At 36.6% G+C, this 8,991-nt stretch overlaps 1 long non-coding RNA gene across 1 annotated transcript; it reads right to left on the bottom strand.

The window, feature by feature from the left end:
• Positions 1-1,861: 1,861 nt before the first annotated feature.
• On the bottom strand, positions 1,862-4,548 carry LOC127476465 (uncharacterized). Its single transcript, XR_007906631.1, has 3 exons — positions 4,511-4,548; positions 2,463-2,562; positions 1,862-2,097 (listed from the first exon to the last, which is right to left on the bottom strand). It is a non-coding gene; the product is annotated as an uncharacterized LOC127476465 (long non-coding RNA).
• Between the last annotated feature and the right edge of the window lie 4,443 nt (positions 4,549-8,991).

Here is an 8,991-nt window from a genome sequence, read left to right as displayed (position 1 = left end):
GTCCTGATTTTCAAGAAGGGCAAGGAGAAGGACCCCAGAAAATACGGCCTATTAGTCTTGCTTCAGTACCTGGTTAAGTTATGGAGAAAATTATTCTGAGAGGTATTGAAAAATGACTGAAAGACAATGCAGTCATTGGTCACAGGTTCATGAGAGGAAAGTCCTGCTTATCAAACCTGATTTCATGTTATTAAAAAGTAACCCACTTAGTTGATCAAGGGAAACCAGTTGATGTAATATTTTTGGATTTCAGTAAAGCTTTCAATATTGTCTCTCACAAGATCCTTCTGGACAAACTGTCCAGCACAGCTGGATAAACACATCATGTGGTGGGTGAGCAATTGGCTCGTGGGTCAAGCACAGAGGGTAATAATGAATGGGGTGACATCAGACTGGCAACCTGTCACTAGTGGGGTTCTACAGGGCTCCATCTTAGGCCCTGTGCTCTTCAACATCTTCATAAATGACTTGGACGCAGGACTGGAAGAGATACTAAGCAAGTCTGAAGATGACACAAAACTGGGAGGAGCTGTTGACTCCTTTGAAGACAGGAAGTCCCTGCAGAGAGACTCCAACAAATTAAAGAACTAAGAAATCACCAACGATACAAAGCTCAACAAGGGAAAGTGCTGGATTCTGCACCTGGAACGGGGTAACCCTGGATGTATAGACAGTCTGGGGAATGAGATGCTGGGAAGCAGTGTCATGAAAAGGGATCTGGGGGTCCTGGTTGATGGCAAGTGAGTCAGCAGCCAGGCAGTCCTGGCAGCCAGGAGGACCAGCTATGTCTTGGGGCATCAGGCAAAGCATCACCAGCCAATCAAGGGAGGTGATTGTCCCACTCTGCTCTGCACTGGTGTGGCCTCACCTTGAATATTGTGTGCAGTTTTGGTCACCACAATATAAGAAAGATATTAAGCTATTAGAGAGCATCCAAAGGAGTGCAATGAAGATGGTGAAGGGCCTTGAGGGGACACCGTGTGAGGAGTGGTTGAGGTCATTTGGTCTGTTCATCCTGAAGAAGAGGAGACTGAGGGGAGACCTCATTACAGTCTACAATTTCCTTGCGAGGGGAAGAGGAGAGGCAGGTGCTGATCCCTTCTCTGTGGTGACCAGTGATAGGACAAGAGGGAATGGCCTGAAGTTGTGTCAGGGGAGGTTTAGATTGGCTATTAGAAACTGTATTGCTTACACCATTCTTTTACAACTGAGAATAGCCTTTGATGTTTCATCTTCTCAGCTCCTCAGTAAGTTCTTTTGCAACTAACAAAGTGTAACACATTTCTTTCTGAGTAGCAAGGCTGGAAAGCAAGCTTTTTTTTAAAAAGAAGAAAACAATAAAAGTTATGCAGATAAACTAATCAATCCTAGTGTATTAGAGAATATTAAATGGCCTACCAACACAAAATTCTCCAGCATTCAGTTTCAGTAAAGTTCAAGATGTAAATGTCAAGGAATAAAAATAATTCTTCACAAACATAGAATGTATAAAACTGTATCTAGGTGAACAGTCATCAACTATGACAATTTTGGATCCATTTGTAGGAAGAGATGAGGTGAGATGACAGTGAGGTGAATTTAAGAAAAAAAACACATAAAAACTAATTCTGTTGGAAACAGTGTAATATTGCATCTCACTTCTTAAAATATACCAATCACAATGATAGAATTGAGGGGAGAAGCAACTTGATCCACTGAAAGCAGATCCGAGTATCTGATGGTTCTTCTGCTTTGTGTTCCTTGCTGATACAAAGCTTTAGAGAAGTTTTTCTGTCCATAGTGCTTGAGCAGAGTTTATTGAACCCAGAATTCTTCTCTAATGAGAAGAGAGGAGGTTTGAGGCAGAGCAAAAGAGCTTGGCTTTATTGATCTATTATATAAAAGTAGCTGGGACAAAAAGTCTTCCTTTGGTGCATTCAGCTTTCCACTGCCAAAACTTTTGCTGATCTTGCTCTTGACATGTTCACCTTCTGTAACTTCTGACTCCTTCCATTTGAATCCTTTCCTCCAGATACTTTCTCATGCATTCTTGCTCTCCTCTCATCCACTTCCTCTTCAGACACCATTGACCCTACAAGATACCAATTCTTGCTGCACCTGTATAAACAACAAGGGGAAGTCAGCTCCTCCTGCCCCTCAAATCCCCTCAGAAAATGTAAGGCAAATCTTCAGATTCAGTAACCAGGATTTTTGATAATACACCACTTCTAGGTAAATGGATTTCTGATGAAAGATACTAAATGTAGTATCTACAGAAAATGCCATATAGTGACCCCTAAATTAATTTTAACATAGTTTTGTGAGTTGTACCTACTCACATATCAATCTGATCACTTTCAAAAGGATAACCTTATAATAAAATACATCAGGTTCCATTATACTGCTGTTTTTTTTCAGTAAGACCATTCAAATAGTAACAAGTGCTCAAAAGAATTATTAGGTGAAGAGAGACCCGCTCTTACATACAGAGATGAGAAGGTGTGGTGCTGTGCTCTCCTGCCCTGCTTTCTGCTTAAGCAACAGCTGCTGGTCCTGATGGCTGCATCTGGCTTAAATTGAACTCTGGAGAGACAGATAACACAATAGCTGAGGGCTATAAATCTTACTCAGGTGCTGAGGGCTAGTTGAGCAAACGCCATCTGAAATATGACTGGTGTGCAAATGTGACTATAAGTCAGTCATCTTGTTACATAAATAGTGAACAACCCAGAGCCCACTGAGCTCTCCTGCATGGTGGCAGGCTGTATGCCAGGATCTCCTCTTGAGTAGGGATGCCTCTTAAGATTACTTCTTATTGTGTCAGGTACTGAGTAAATGACTTGGAAATAATTGCACTGAAATTTTGAAATCTTAGCTAAGTTATATAAAGAATACATGATCCTTAGATATAAACCGTTGACAAAGTTGGCACTAAGTCTGGATTCAGCTGCACCTAGACTCCACTCTGGGAAAGAGTTTAGAACTCAGGGGTGTCCTTTCTGAACCTCATGTTTCATCAGGAGGGTCTCCCTAACAGCTTTGTGTTCTATGCAGTAAATAATCAAGTGTACCTTGCCATGGAATCTTGTTAAGCCATTAACCAATTTGCCATTGTTAACTCAGTGTCGTATATTTATAAAATATACTGTAGCTTCTCTCTGGTAAGTAAAGTGCATCACTGTTTCCATGACATAAAGGGTTGGCATAACTTCTCAAACAACAGTTTAGAGACAGGCCACAGGTAGGCACATCTACAAGACAACTCAGTCTCCAGGTTGAGCCGAAATGGGCTCCTGGGCCCATGGGCAGGGGTGCAGGGAGGCTGAAGGGGAGAATAGTCATAGTCAGTAAAACCTGTTAGACACTACAGGGCCCTGAGAGTTTGTAGGGGGAAAAAAAACAAACCAAACCAAAACTATCAAAAAATCAATCAGTTCTTTCCATACAGAAGATGCCATTTCCATATCAAATTACCTTAGCACAGTCACTATTGGCTCATTTTTCCTAACTCACCACCTTTTTCTGTGCAAAAAGCAAGGAGGAAAGACCTCAGATGTGCTGGGGGCAGGCACAAGGAGGGAATGCATGGACCATGTACTTCATCTGTTTTATCAGAGCATGAATTAGCTTTACTGTTTTCTACCTTTGTAGGATGGGAGGTGTAGTTTCACAAAAAGGGACATACATAGGCAAATTTTCCATGCCTTTTTCCTGAGTGTGGTTTTATGGAGTAAATATAAAGTTCAGAGAACTTAGTAGCAATGATATCGAATGAGTGGACTTCAGAAAGTGCTCTTCTACAACTTGTTAGGTAATGAATCTCTTACCTTCTCTGGCTAATTCAGATCATAGCGGTCATTAGGTTTGAAATAAGTTGCAAAGGAAATACCTCATAGAATTGTGTTATAGCTTAGTCAGTGACAATTTTGGAGAGATTAGATTATGCTTGAGAGAGCAGAACTTTATTGCCTTGAAAGTTATTCTCCTCCAAATAAGTTAAACCTTTTTGGTCTCTGTCTTTACACTGTCCATCTTATCTTACACTCGGTAGAACTAGAAATTGGGAAGTACTTTTCTCTTTTTGTCACTCCTTCAGCATAATTTCTCTTAGAAAGGCACAAGAAAGGGTCCAAAAATGGAGAGAGATCTTCATTACGTTGTATATTTTCAGAGTAGCAGGTGCCATCCCTCAAAAAGAAGGATCCTCTTAAACTCTGTCTGCACCTACTGTTAGCTCTCATGTTTACTAAACTGAGTAATTTGATACCACCAGCATCACCTCACTACTTGCCTTCCTTTCCAGATGATTCATACAAACATTTAATATAAATCTTGGTTGTAGCACAGATATCTGTAAACACCCTTTTATAAAAATTGATCATCTACTCCTACTATCCATATCAATCTCTTAACTAATTACTTATCCTGCAAGATCTTTCCTTAGATAACTGATGGCTGTTTCCTTAGATAACTGATGAATGAACTTGCTAAGTACTTTTATAAACTCAAAGATTGTATCAAATGACCCTACCTTGTCCATGTACTCCCTGACTGAATTCTGGGGTCAGACCTCACAGTTGATCCTTCTGTGAGCAGGAGAAGGACTTCAGCAGGATTATGACCCAGAACTATCCAGTCTAGAAATCATATTGACTATTCCTCAATTTGTTGTATTTATACAAGAGTCTACTAAGTACATTAGTAATGTACAAGCATCAGTCTTACTTGTTTGTGGTTTCACAGGTGACCCTGTAAAAGAATTTCCACATTTTTCATTCTCCAGTCCTGTCATGACAGAAAGACTGCTCTGTAGACTAAATATGCACACCATAGCCAGAAGTTACAGACCACTCCCATTTTCTCCAGTAGTCTTTCTTTGAATTCCTTAAGAATTCCTTTAAATATAATATCTTCTTCTTGTTACTGCTCATTTTACCTTTTTACCATACCCTCTTTCATAGACATTCTGACTTGAGATAAATCATGACAAAATTTTCAGGCTGCAACTAAAATTTGAGTTTGCATACTTGACTCACTAGTGACCTATTTGCAATATCCTCTACATCACATCACTTGTTTTTAGTTTGTTCGGTTGTTTTGGGAGTGATTTTTTGGTGTTTTTTTCCCTCAATGTTACTTGTTACTTGGTATCCCATTGTTCTTGATCCACAAACTTTCCCTCTGAAAGCTACTTTCTTTTTCTGTTTAGCATAGATTCCATGTACCAACACTAGGATTGTAGTTCCAAAGAAGTCCTAAACTCCTTGTTTTCCTGGTTTTTTGCATGTGGTACATATGTTCCCTAGTACCTGGGGTGAAATTTGACTTTTTATTGCCATAGAATACTTTCATACTAATATTTTGTTTTGTCCAATTACTTGTGAAATACAATTGATAGGTATTATTACTAAAACTTCTATTCTGCTGTTGGCTTGAAAGCCTAACAACTGTCTCTGGTTTTCTGCATTACAAGTCTTGGTGTCCATGTACAAGGAGCTACAAGAATGTATAGGGCTTGTTAATTAATTATAGTGATTCTTTCTGCTACTAAAAATTAGCAGAGGATACACACACTAGGATTTATTATTCATACTACATTTTACTGATAGGAATGTTTGTTATGTTAGCAATCCATTTAGTAGGAAAGAACTTAAGAAAAAGCTATTATTAAGGTGTCTTCAGTCATTCAATTTTTCATAGTATTTCTTGGTTACAGATTTTTTTTGTTCCTATGTTGCCATATCTATTTATGATCTTCTTCTAGGCTTCATAGGCTGCTGTATTTCTCTTATTAATTTCCCTTGCATCTTTGTTTTTAGTAGACCATTGAGAAACATCTTAAGATCCACGTGTACAGATTCATGTGTGCTACGAATGTACATAGGCAATTTGACTTTAGATTCAGTCAACAGCAGACAGCACTGAGAGGAGGTGCTTGTGAGATCTAATGGGATTTTAACATACTCATCTGAGAATATTTTTATATGTGACCATAAGATTTAACTCTGTAGCACACCTCTCACTGAGCATCTCTCCCTTGTTCTTGGATTTCAGCATCAAAATAAGTTTCAGAATGAAGTCATCTGAATTTTCTAGGTAACAAACAAACAATGTAAAACTAAGAACAACTAATTGTTATGCCGTCCCATAAGAAGATAGGCCACATAACCACTTAGCATGGTTAGCACTGAAATGGAAAAAAAAATGAAAACAAAAACAAACATACAAAAACCCAAAAAACCAAAACCAAAACCACTCCTAACATTAATTATGAAATTAACTACGAAAATGGACCTTGACTTCCTAATTTTTTATAGTAAGGTCATAGCATGAACTGAATTAATGTGATTTCATCCCTTGAAAACAAGAAGAGATGCAGAAATATTCCTTAATGTGAAAAACGTACATAGGAAGAACAAAATAATCTGTCTTGTTCTCTTTTTGGCAAGCAGTTACTGGCTTTGATCAATGCTAGGAAACAAAATGAGTAAAAGCTATTACAGTTTTATTCTCTATTTTGTTAAATTGATGAAAATACATATTTCATCTTCTTTGCATCTGGTACAATTATGTTTTTACAAGAGCTCCAGGAATGCTGTCAGAAGATGACAGAAGTACTTAATCTTTGGCAATTTAGGATGTGAATATTTTGATAGCCTTTTTCAGACCAGATTTTACAGTTAAATGTGTGAAAAATATGCTTTTTTTCCACATATTTTATTTCCAGTTTCTGTGGGTTGTAGGTTCAAGCCTGTAATGCTTTAAATAACTGCTAAAATCCACAGAACCCTTCTACATGCATACAACTCGAAGCAAATGTTTGATCTCTATTTGAAATTAAAATTGAGAATATGTTGAAGAGTTCCAATGTACGTAGTAGCAGAAGGCTGTTGTAAAGAATTCTCTACTTAGGAGGCACCTAGAGGCCATATTTGTGACTGCAGTAACTCAGCAACAGAAGTGAGAGTCTGAGCTAGACATTGTCTTCTTTGGATCACTAAGATTTACTTTCCCAGGGTGCTGTGCTTCATTTCTGTAGTAGTGGATTATCAGTCCATGATTCATTAAAATCTGAGCTGCAGCTACTATTATTCATATCTTTTTGATATCTGTTTATTAATGATTGCTAATACCATAAAATTTGAATTTGATTGGTTTCTTCTCTACAGTTCCTACAGTTCTAAAAGAAAAATGGTGTGTTTACCCATAACTTTCATTCTTCAGCTCATTACAGAGAATTGCAGAGATCATAGAAGAAAAGTTTGACACACTCTTTTACATAAACACTATTAAAAAAATGCACCAACATGAAAAAGAAAGACTGATTTTGTTACTTGAATAAGAATGATTTAAAGATCTTCAGTAATACTCTAAAGTGCCTGCAAGTCAAAATTATGTCCTGGGGCAGGGGTGTAAAGTTAGCCTGTTTTCTGAGATGTCCAAGTGAATTCAACAGCCATTATGGAGGGATGCAGTTGAACAATAATTATATACAATCTCTGTTGTAGGGGTTGATAGAAAATAAATAATTTAATGCACTATTCCTGCTGGATGAGTCCCAATGTGTTGAATTACACTCACTTTTGGTTTTAATCAGTGCTCTTAACTCAAATTCTACTTCCAGTTGTCCAAGCACAATGAACTGAATTCAAGTTCATGTATGCAAACTGAACTAAGTGGCATAATGAGGAAAACAGTCGTCTTTGGACGTGGCCAAATGTGAATTATCTTCCTAATCTCCTTGCTTTGATGGCCTTTCTGGTCTATATTTTGTAGAACTAAACACAACTTTCTAAGTAGCAGTTTCATTTGACCAAGAAATAAGTATATTTGTGCTTCTGCAATTCACTGTTGCGGGAGGGTGGGTGCTAATGTAGTTAGAATATTAATAAAAATAGTAATTATTTGAAGTAACAAATATCTGAAAGCATAAAATCTTAAGTTAAAGTAACAAAAGTTATGTTGGCTCAAAATCATAGGAGTTTTCCGCTTGAAAATAAAGATTTGAAAAAATCCAAACTTTTATTTGAAGTGTATATTGATGTTTCTTTTGATAGAAAGTTATAAGAGAAATGTTTTCAAAATGCCTGTTCTATACCGTGACTATATTATATAGCATATATGAACAAATGCATCTAAAAAAAGTAAACAACCAAACATATGAGATAATGTCTAAACATTTTGGAATATTATATCTGATAGAAAAATTGAGGAATTTGTCTCTGTTTCTTGCATGTCTTCCAAGTAGCGTCTAGGTTAAGGTGTTGTTTTTTTTAAATTATCACCTTTGTTATGTAGTGTTGTTATATAGCTTGTTAGATATCCATTTAAGAGCTTTGATCTGAACTTGAATCTTTGGGGTAAAAGATTCTTTATGTCTTCCTTTATGTTTTGAACTGGCTACTCAGTTTGTATTCCCATTTCAAAAACTTTCTATAAAAAATTTTGTTTGCAAAATAAATACAGAAGAAATAATAAGTGTCTAAACTTTCTTACATGTAAAAAAATTATAGATCTAAACATAAAAATGTTCACATTGTGTCCAGTTTTTGCTTGGGTGAAAAATATTTTCAAGACAAGAAAGAAAAATGAATTGTTTTAAAGAAGGAAGAATACAGGGTTAATCAAAGTATAAGGTGTTCCTTATTTTCATTGTCATTAAGAGCAAATGTAAAAAATTTTTTTATAGCTGCACTTTCTCTGTCATGAGATCTTGTTATGCTTTTTTTTTCAAAATATATAGGTGTTTTTAGTATTAGAAACGTTTCCAATAGACTCTCATCTAGAGATTTTCCTTTTGGATAAATTCAGCATATTGAATGTTTCAAATTTTTCAGTGCACAACCTTTTTTTTTTTTGGTCTCTGTATTTAAAGAAATTCTGTCTCTTTTCTAAATCTTTTGAATATTATAACATTCTTTTGAAGTTTGAATACTTAAATTGGTGATGGTGTTTCCATGTTTACATCTCAACTGTGTAAATTGCATAAACTGCCATCTTAAGATTGTTCCA

Source organism: Manacus candei, unplaced genomic scaffold (assembly GCF_025592945.1).
Source record: "Manacus candei isolate 608988 ecotype Guabito, Panama unplaced genomic scaffold, ASM2559294v1 h1tg000049l, whole genome shotgun sequence".
Classification (NCBI taxonomy): Eukaryota; Metazoa; Chordata; class Aves; order Passeriformes; family Pipridae; genus Manacus; species Manacus candei.
The sequence above is the reverse complement of the archived record's forward strand: the minus strand, read 5'-3'. Positions and strand labels throughout refer to the sequence as shown.